An 11,217-nucleotide genomic window follows, 5' to 3' on the forward strand; every position below is an offset into this window, starting at 1 on the left:
CCTACAATATGGCACTCCACCCAACACCAAACTCCATCTTGATGGATTTAGGGACTTCCCTGGTGGTCCAGTAGTTAAGAATCTGCTTTCCAATTCAAGGGATGCAGGTTTTATCCCTGCTCAGGGAACTAAAACCCCACATGTGGCGTGGTAACTAAGCACACAGCAATTACTGAGCCCTTGCACTGCAACGAAGACCCCATGCATAAATAAATATTTTTTTAAAAGAAGTGGTGTTTATGTTATACATTCTTCTATTGGAGAAGAATATCAATATATTCTGTTGCGATTATGGAGGAAGTCATGCTAGATGACTTTCAAGGCTAGGCTACCGTTTTTCTTGTTTTCAGCTTTAGAGCCCTTAGCCACATGTAACCAATTCAAGTACCCTTAGGCTGCCATGCTGTGAGGAAGCACAAACTAGCCCATGTAGAAAGACCACATGGAGAGACTGCATGAGAGACAGTGATTCAGGCCCACACCATGCCAGCCCCAGCCACTCACAACCACTTACAGACCTAATAGCAGCCATGCTGAGCCCTTCCCAAATTCCTGCCCCACAGAACACTTGGGAGATAATAAAATGATTTTTGCTATTTTTAGTCATGGTGTTTAGGGTAATGTGTTATGCAGTAATAGATAACTTGAATAGTTGGTCATGAATTCAATCTAGTATAGCATGACCAGTATTTTTTTTTTTTAACTAAGTAGAACAAAACAGAATGGAATGGAATGTAAATTAACACGGGTATAAGAACTGTCAAGAAACTTTTTCAATAAAATGTGTGTGTCTGTGTATGTTATACTAGATCAAGAAATTAACTGTATTTGCTCCCTGAATAATATAACTTTTTAAGTTTTGAGAAGCTAAACTATTATTGCAATGCCAGAAGTTACCAAAGCCCTCTGAGGCCAAAATCATTGCTATGAGTCCAGGAAACTGGGAAATCTAGTTCAGTTCAGTTCAGTTCAGTCGCTCAGTCGTGTTCGACTCTTTGCGACCCCATGAATCGCAGCACGCCAGGCCTCCCTGTTCATCACCATCTCCCGGAGTTCACTCAGACTCACGTCCATCGAGTCCGTGATGCCATCCAGCCATCTCATCCTCTGTCGTCCCCTTCTCCTCCTGCCCCCAGTCCCTCCCAGCATCAGAGTCTTTTCCAATGAGTCAACTCTTCTCATGAGGTGGCCAAAGTACTGGAGTTTCAGCTTCAGCATAATTCCTTCCAAAGAAATCTAGTACCTTGCCAATATGTTATAGATGGGCCCATTTGGCTTTATCGTCTAGAAAGAGGATTAGAAGTACCTTCTGCTTATAAGAACAATAAAGAAGATGATTCCTAGGAAAGAGGCTTTCTAGGTGGTTCCTGTATATTTTTACTATAACACTCGGTACCTTGATTTCCTTAGTAAATACTCTGTTGTATTAATGAAATTTCTGAGGCAGTTTGATGGCATGGTTTTCCATGAAATTCCTGCATCAGAATTTGAGGTTTCATAAAAATGTAAGATCCTTGGATCTCTCTTCAATCCTTCAGTATCAGAGGCATGAAGCCCAAGGCCCAGCTTCCCAGAGAACCATCAGAAGACTAAAGTTTGAGATCTACTGAATCTCAGAAAGGACTTCAAATTTGGGATTCAAACTCCCCTAGAAAGTGAAGGCTAACTCTATCATGCAAAGACCTTTAGCTGGTCGGAACACTGAATGGTTTCATTGCACCATGGATGTAACTGGAAATAGCCCCAATTATCAAGAAACTTCATCCAGGACTCTTTTAAAGAGAGGGCATGGCTGGAGCACCTCCACATTTCTGAAAAGAGATTGCATTGATGAGGAGTACTGTGTATCTTTGTGTATGTCCGCGTCTGTCTGAGTGCATGTCTGTTTTATATGTATATATTAAATTATATTATATCATTTTCTGTATATTATTATATTTTGACATCTTAAAAACCTTTCCTGCTGAGGAGAGACAGGCCCTCCCTTCACTGTTGTTCAGTTGCTAAGTTGTGTCTGATTCTGTGACCCCATCGATTGCAGCAGCCCAGACTTCCCTGTCCTTCACCATCTCCCTGAGTTTACTCAAACTCATGTCCATTGAGTCAATGATGCCATCCAACCATCTCATCCTCTGTTGGCCCCTTTTCCTCCTGCCTTCAGTCCTTCCCAGCATCAAGTTCTTTTCTAATGAGCTGGCTCTTCACATCAGATGGACAAAGTACTGGAGCTTTAACTTCAGCATCAGTCCTTCCAAAGAATATTCAGGACTGATTTCCTTTAGGATGGACTGGTTGGATCTCCTTGCTGTCCAAGGGACTCTCAAGAGTCTTCTCCAGCACCACAGTTCGAAAGCATCAGTTCTTCGATACTCAGCCTTCTTCAGGTCCAGCTTTCACATCCGTACATATTATTGGAAAAACCATAGCTTTAACTAGATGGACTTTTGTTGGCAAAGTACTGTCTCTGCTTTGCAATACACTGTCTAGGTTTGCCATAGCTTTTCTTCCAAGAAGCAAGTGTCTTTTCATTTCATGGTTGCAGTCACTGTCCACAGTGATTTTGGAGCCCAAGAAAAATAGTCTGTCACTGTTTCCATTGTCTCTCCATCTATTTGCCATGAAGTGATGGGACTGGATACCATGATCTTAGTTTTTTTTTCACTCTCTTCTTTCACTTTCATCAAGAGGCTCTTTAGTTCCTCTTCGTTTTATGCCATAAGGGTAGTGTTATCTGCATATCTGAGGATAGCAAAGGATCCAGCCAGGATGCAAACTAAACGTTCCGGAGCCAGGTCACAAACTAAACGTTCCGGAGCCAGGTCACATCTCTTTGACCTGGAGGCAATATTCCTATGCCTTAATCCTCTGAGCCAGGTACCCCCAAAATCATCCATCCCCTGCACTGAGTAAGTGCAGATTTGGATTGATAAGCAGCAAAGGGTTCCCTGGAGCTCACTTCTGGATGACCAGGTCTTATGAGTTTGATAGGGGTGCCCAGCCTGCTCCAGTGACTTGGAACCAACCTTAAAGCCCCCTGAAACTATTCAAACTGACCCGTTCTAAAATGCTCACCCTGCCTTGCCTTGCTGTTTCCATGGAAGCCCCGAGAAAACCCACGGCTTAAGGGCTCCCCTCACTCCTGCCTCCTCACTGTCCCGGTGTCTCTCTCCCTGTGGCCCCGCACAACACCCTGTGTCTCTAGGACTCGTGAGTGCAATCAACTTTGCTTTCCTGAGCCCCTCCTCTGACTCCTCTCATGCCTGCACCTGACTAAAACCTTCTTATAAAAGAATGTCTGCGTGTGTTTCTCTAGTCCTGTCTGAGTGTGTGTGTTTCTGAGTACGTTTCTGTTTCTGTCTGTGTGCTTGTCTGTCTCTCTGTCTGTGTTCAGGTGGCCTTGGACGCAGTCCCTTTGGTAAGGTGTTTCCTGACAAGCTCTGGGAGTAGCCCCTGTCCACTCCGGTTACTCCAAGTCTTCCTGTTCCTGTTCCTGAGTGTTTTTCCTTCACACACACTGTGCACACAGGCACACACTTTGCTTTGATTGGTAGATCCCTAAGTTCCTACTGAATGGGGCCTCTGAACTTTTTTTCTTCTTTCATTCCCTGAATTATATCCACATGAATATAGATTCCCTGATCTAAAAGGAAATAAACAGATCTTACAACCGGTGTGCTTTCTTAAGAAATTTGACAAGTAATTTTTTTAAAAATCATCATCTGTTGACAGAATGCGAGTGGAATCACTTGGATTCAACTAATCAGCCAAAACAGTCTCACAGGGGAGTTAAACGCTACACAAAGTGATCCCGAGTCGATTCATATGTTGGAGTGAAAATACTAAGAAAAACGCAACTATTTTTATTGCATGAAGAACAAAAAGCACAAACCATGATAAAACTGGACAATAGTTATAAGACAGAAGGCCTTGCATGGAGCAGTGATCATCACAGGGACAGTGGGTCTGGACCCCACTATCACCATCATAATCACTGCTCACCTGTGCAGCACGTCCCCACCTTGTGTGCCTAGGGCGGGCTCGCCATCCCTTGAAGACAGTTTACTACATAATAATCATTACCATATGTGTGTGTTCCTATTTTATTACATGTTTTTAAATATGTTTAAGGAAAAAATACCGTCTGTATTACTTTGAAAGTTTGGTTGGTTTTATGATTTCAGAATCATCTCATAGAAGAAAAATTTAGAAACACGGATCCAGCCCCATTTTCAGTTGGATAGACTGAGTCCCAGAAGAGTAAATGACCTGGCCAGGATGGTAAAGTTTTGTTTCACAATCTCAGGAGGAAAAAAGATCTGGCGAAGATTCATAGGCATGCTAAGTATACGATCACCTCTCTGACCTTGAGGGGACTCTGAGGCCCACACAGACTGGCAGGCTACTCAGAATCATGGGGAGGGTGAGAAGAGCTGGAGCTATTGCTGGAACTTGCAACATGTTAAGTATTTAAAACAGAGATCTTATCTTTGGGCCTTATTTTGAGATTTTATTATTTTCTTAGTATGCATAACAATTGAGTGTCTAATTGAGGGTCTAATCTGTGTCCTTAGTCTCAGCAAAACTTGGGGAGTGGGTGATGATGCTCGCAGAAGCCGCGATGAAGTCAAATTCATTCAGCTCCCCTGTGCACATAGTTAAACAGACCCCATGGGGTAAACAACTGGTGCTAAGCTGCTGATTTCCCCTGTTACTCACACCAGGAGGCTGGTTGAAAAGCTGCCACGTGGTTATAACTTTTCGTGCAGTGACCCCTGCTGCTGAGACCTGAGATACACACGAAAACCGTAATTCCTGCTTGGGAGAGGCTTTGGCCCCTCTGTTCGTCGTGACCCGCAGATCTGGCCCAAGGCCCTCACTCACCCACAGCAAAGCCCACAACTGAGTCAGGTGTTCATGGGGGCTCCAGCTGAACCCTGAATTAATTAGGGGGGCACAATGAGAGAAGCCTAGGAAGCAGGGGATGGCTGAGAGGCATCAAGGTGAGCACAGGAAAGGGGAGTCCCCAGCAGAGGGAGTGGGCTTGGGCAGAACAACCTAGGGCAGTTATGTCCACATTTGAGAAATGCATTGACTTCTTTTAAGGAAAGTTCCAGGCCTGAGACTGATTTTGAAGATTTTCCCACTAGCCTATTCAAGGCTACGATTAGACAAAATACTTCCATTTCTTCTTTTTAAGTATTTATTTGGATATACCGAGTCTTAGCTGCAGCATGTGGGATCTAGGTCCTTGACCAAGGATTGAACCTAGACCTCCTGTACTGGGAGTGTGGAGTCCCAGGACCACCAGGTAAGTCCCAATACTTCAATTTATAAATTTAAAAAATTATCACTTTAGGGAATCACTTTGGAGCCAAAGTGACAGTAATCAAAGATGCAAACATGAAAACATGGACCCTGAAGTTATACAGAAGAATCTATGCACGATTTGGTCAGCTGGATAGTATAAAGCATTACTTTATATTTTATAAAAATAGCTTTAAATACTTTATATATTTATATTATTTTATCTAAGAGTATCAATAAAATGAAAATATTAAAAACTTGTACAGGATGCACAAACTCTGAGAATACACTGAGGCCCCCAGCAGTTGCCCAGTTGGAGAAACATTGGGTGGACTGTTTGTACTTGGATAGATGGGTATGATCCAGAGTTTCAAGGTGGGTGTGCAAGGCTCAGAGAGCAATTTGTTTCTGGTGTGAAAAAATTGCCCCCCACCTCCACATACGAGTAGGTTTGGGTGGAAAAACAATGAGATCCCTGGGCCTCAACTCCGGATGACTAGGCCTTATGAGTTTGACTGACTGCCCCACTTGCTCCATCTGCCATTGGGGGGTGGGGCTGGGGGTGGGTAGAGCTAAAGGGAAGGCTTAAAGGCCCACACACCTGCTTGCATTGGAAAAAGAGGAGGGGGCCAAGGGGCAGAAGAGCAGCTGCCTATCCTTGAATGAACTCAGAAGGACTGTGGGGTCAGGGAGGTCCGTGACCTGCCACCTCTTAGGCTGTGACCTGACCCAGGGTAGGGCAACCTGCTCGTGGTAAAGGTCTCCACATGGGGCAGAAGCTCAGACATGAGGACCTCAGCCATCAGCCCCAGGAGCTTTTGGGTTCAGGGCTCTCTTTTTTCTCATGATGTTCACATTTATAAAAGTTATGCATTGTTCTTAAAGAAAATTTGGCAAAGCTCCAAAAATTTGGCTGAAGCTCCAATCCTTCAGCCAGCTGATGTGAAAAGCCGACCCAGTGGGAAAGGCCCTGATGCTGGGAAGAACTGAGGGCAAGAGGAGGAGGGGACGACAGAGGATGAGACGGTTAGATAGCACCACCGACTCAGTGGACGTGAGTTTGAGCAAACTCCAGGAGATAGAGAAGGACAGGGAAGCCTGGCGTGCTATAGTCCATGGGGTCACAAAGAATCAGACACAACTTTCCAACTGAACAACAACAAGTTTCATCAAATATGTTCTGTGGTCCTAAAAGACACACGGTGAGGTCAGGCAATATTGCGCTTAGGAACCAAAGTGGTCATTAATGTGCCTGGCACATACCAGGAGCCAATTCTCCCTGCAGCAGTCTGTCAGCAGCAAAGAAGACAAAGCAGGACCTGCTCCACTGATTGGGAGGCTTAAGCTCTAGTCACAAATCTCTCCTGAAGAGCAAAAGCCATTCCAATGTCTGTCCTTCATCTTTTCTGTTCCACTTCACTGTGTTCAGCAGAATCAAAGCAAAATTCAGCCAGAATCATCCCTGATAATAAAATAACTAAGAATGATAGAACATCTTGTATACCCTATGTGTGGGTACATACATATATATGGAGAGATTAACCGAAGATCCTCATGATTAACTACTACCAGGATGCCTCTTCTAACAGAAGCACTTTGCATTCTCCAGCAACCCATCAGAACAGAAATCAAAGCTCCAGTGTGCCCCACCTGTCCTCTGTTCTCCAGCTCACATGCACATATCTGCTTTCCCAAAGCTACAGACAGACGGGAGATAATTCTGTTAACCCTTAAAGTGATTCATATGAGCAGAACAGACGGAGACATTGAGTAGGAGGGTGTTTTCTTTGAGTTAAAGGAGGTATGAAGAAAACAAAATCTCATTACAATAATCAGATTGTTGGTGCAAAGATAGAGTGACTTAAGGCAGGTCCTCAGCAAGGAGGCACTGAGCGAGGCTGGACCGTGTCCTCTGGAATTAGAACAGCATTCTGTGTGTATCTTCCCACTTCTAAGAAACACGTCGCTCAGAAAACCAAGTGAGGAGAGCCTGTCATTAAGGCAATCTGGGCAGAGCTGTGACTATAGATGAAATCGAGATGGAAACCCAATCCGCAGCACCAGTTCCCTGCTGGGGGCCAGAGCTTTCTCAAGCTGCCTTTTTGTCCACCCACTACATCTGAGCAGTAGTGTGGCCTTAAGGTTTTGTGGGGAAGGCTCCTAATAGAAAAAAAATAATAATTTTAAAGTATTGCTGATATGGAATATTATTTAGCTATAAAAAGGAATGCGTTTGAGTTGGTTCTAATGAGGTAGATGAACCTAGTGCGTATTATACAGAGTGAAGTAAATCAGAAGGAGAAAGACAAATATCATACATTAATGCAAGGATATGAACCTAGAAAGGTAGTACTGATGATCCTGCTAAGAGGGCAGCAAAGGAGACGCAGACAAAAGGAACAGACTTTTGGACACAGCGGGGGAAGGAGAGGGTGGGATGATTTGAGAGAATGGCATTGAAACATCTATATTACCGTATGTAGAATAAATAGCCAGTGGAAGTTTGCTGTATGATGCAAGGAACCCAAAGTCAGAGATCTGTGACAACCTAGAGGGGTGGGGTGGGGAGGTAGGAGCGGGGATTCAAGAGGGAAGGAACATATATATACCTATGGCTGAATCACGCTGATGTATGGCAGAAACCATCACACTTTGCAACCCTAACAGTCCTAACTCTTGCTCATTAGTTATGGTGGAATGTTCTAACTTGAAATATTTTTTATATAACCAAGGCAGATGTATGTGTTAAAAAAAAAAAGTAAACATACAGAAGAAAATAATTTCACCACCCACAGATAACAAACCTTAGCACATTTTATTGTGTAACCCTCCAAACTTTCTTCTATACATATAAACCTGTCTGTTTCTTATAAATATAAAATCTTTATGCACAGAATATTTTCTTATTTGACTTCTCAGGTAACTCAGTCAATCAAATATGCATTTTTCCACATCAGTAGAAACTGCTCCCTCGGCCTCATTCTTTATGTCTGCAGGGTACTCCATTATATAGTACACTCATCAGTTATTAATCAATTTTTTAGTTGCTTCCAAATATGGAATAAGTGCTAAACATCCTTGTTCACATATCTTTCCAAACATGTCTGATTATTTCCTTAGGTTTTTCTTTTTAGAAGAATTGTTGGGTCTAGAAGTTTTCATGTATTTATGGTTTTTATATATACTGCCAAATGGCCTTCCTTGTGCTATGGATAAGTTATACCCTTTACATCCACTATTATTGTATAAACGTTCCTTTTTTCCTTTCATCTTCACTGATAGTTGATTTTATCCTGCCGCCACCTCACAAGTTGAACAGTGTTGTAAAAAACAGGGCTTCGTTTTCTTTTTGACTTCTTAAATTCCTAGTGAAACTGAAATTTAAATTTTTTATTATTTCACAGTACATTGGTTTCCTAGGGCTATTGTAACAAACTGTGATGAACTGGGTGGGTTAAAGCCACAGAAATGTACTGTTTCAAGGTTATGGAGGCTGGAAGCCCAGAGTCAAGGTGTTGGTGGCCATGGGCCCACTCCCTCTGAAGGTTCTAGGGGAGGATCTGTTCCAGGCCTCTCTCCCAGCTTCTGGGAGCCTACCTTGGGAGACTTGCGCTGTGTCTCTTTGCCTGATCGTCTCACTGTGCATGTGTGTCTCTGGGTCTAAATTTCTCCTTTTTATAAGGATACCAGTCATATTGGGGGCTTCCCAGGTGGCACTAGTGGTAAGGAGTGTACCTGCTAATGCAGGAGACACAAGAGATGCAGGTTCAGTCCCTGGGTCTGAAAGATAACCTGGAGGAGGTCACAGCAACCCACCCGAGTATTCTTGCCTGGAGAATCCCATGGACAGAACATCCTGGTGGCTCAGTCCATAGGGCCACAAAGAGTCGGACTCAGCTGAAGTGACTTCACACAGTCCTATTGAATTAGGACCCACCCTAATGACCTTGCATTAACTGGTTACTTCTGGAAAGACCCTATTTCCAGATAAGGAGGAATCCAAGGTTCTAGGGGTTGGGACCTCAGTGTATCTTTTTTGTTACAGTTTGAATCAGAACAGCATGTGCACTGACAGTGTCTTTCTTTCTCGCGTGGGGAACTGCTCACTCTCCTTTGAGCTGTCTCTCTCTTTGGTGGGTAGGCCCTTTATATAGATGCTTTATCTGTCGCGTGTGTTCCTGCTGTTTCCCTTGTGTGCACACACATATATCACACACATAGACACACATAGACACACATATATACACATGCACACACACACACATCACACATATATATACCCACACATATCACATATATATATATACATGCACACACATATATCACACACATACACACACATATCACACATATATATACATATATATCACACATATTTATACACACACATCACACATAGACACACATATATAACACATGCACACACACACATATATATCACACATATATATACACACATCACACACATATACACACATATACACATGCACACACACACATATATCACACACATATACACACACACATCACACATCTATACACATGCACCCACACACATATATATGTGAGGTGCACTTGGTCTTTGCTTCTGTGCGGGCCTCTCCCTCTTCCCCTAGTTGCGGTGCTTGGTCTTCTCCTTGTGTGCTCTCTCCTGATGCAGATCACAGGCTCTAGGGCACGCGGGCTTCCGTAGTCGTGGCTCCCAAGGGCTCTATAGCACCAGCTCAATAGTAGTGGCGCAGGGGCTAAGTGGCTCCAGAGCAAGTGGGATTTTCCCAGATCAGGGATGGAACCCGTGTCTCCTGCACTGGTGGGTGAATTCTTTCCCATGAGTCACCAGAGAAGCCCAGGAGAAGCAAAGACTATACTTAGACCTGAAAAAGAGAAGGCATTAACTAACCCTAAATGAGAAGGGAGAGTGTTGTGGGTGGAGGGAACAGCACCTGCAAATGTGATGTGATGGAAGCTGATGCAAATGAAAAAGGAAACAGGCCCATAGGGCTGGATCACAGCACACCAAGGAGAGGTGGGATGGGGGTGGGATGGGGTGGGACAAGACTATAGGAAGAGGCCTGATTGTGTAGTGATACGGGCCTGGTGTACTGGACTAACATTAAATGTGTTAGGAAGCCATGCTTGTGTTTTAAGCATGAGCACAACTTGATTATATTTGAACTAAGTGAAATAATCATTTGATCACTTTTGCTGCCTTTAACCAGTGGGTATGATGAAATGAACAATATACACTAACAGATCTTTTATATTGAACTATATCAGCATTCCTCGAACAAACCTTACTTGAACACAGCTTTTATTCTTTAAATACACTCCTACACTAGGCTGTGGCCACTGCAGACTGGACTCCCCTAGCCTCACTCCACTTCATCAAGGGACCGTGTCTGACAAACCCGGTATGACTGAGACTGAGAAATTCGACAAGTAGAAATGGAAGAAAACAGAAACACAACAGGAAAATCCCTGTCTTCAAAAGAAACACTTGAACAAGAGAAGCCAGCAAGTGAGTCGTAACCAAAGTGCACTGTACATGCCACAAGCCTTGCTTTTTTATTTTACTTCTTTAACTGTTCAACTCTGTAGATGCAAAGAGGTTGGTGCAAGTTTAAATGATTGTGCTGCCCCCTTTGGCATCAAAGAATGGAGAACTACTGACAAAAGCTTGGGCTTGCCTCTCCCATCTGCCTGTCTGCCTGGCAAGGAAGGAAAAGAACCTGGTTGTTGGTAAAGGAAGAAGTTGCGTGGCAAGACAGAAATCTAAAATAAATCTGAAATAAAAAGCTGGTGAAAAAAAAAAAAAGCAAGCAAATTGGCCCAGGGTGTCCTGCAGGCTGTAAAATGCTGTTTAATCAGAGTGCCATTTTGTTGCTGTTCAAATTTGGGTGCTTCCCTAGTGGC

The 11,217-nt window shown here is 43.5% G+C and overlaps 1 pseudogene; it reads left to right on the plus strand.

The window, feature by feature from the left end:
• The first annotated feature begins 4,981 nt into the window (after positions 1–4,981).
• Positions 4,982–10,833, plus strand: LOC120851850 (annotated as a pseudogene).
• Positions 10,834–11,217: the final 384 nt, after the last annotated feature.

The sequence above is a fragment of the Oryx dammah genome, unplaced genomic scaffold (assembly GCF_014754425.2).
Source record: "Oryx dammah isolate SB20612 unplaced genomic scaffold, SCBI_Odam_1.1 HiC_scaffold_25, whole genome shotgun sequence".
Taxonomy (NCBI): Eukaryota; Metazoa; Chordata; class Mammalia; order Artiodactyla; family Bovidae; genus Oryx; species Oryx dammah.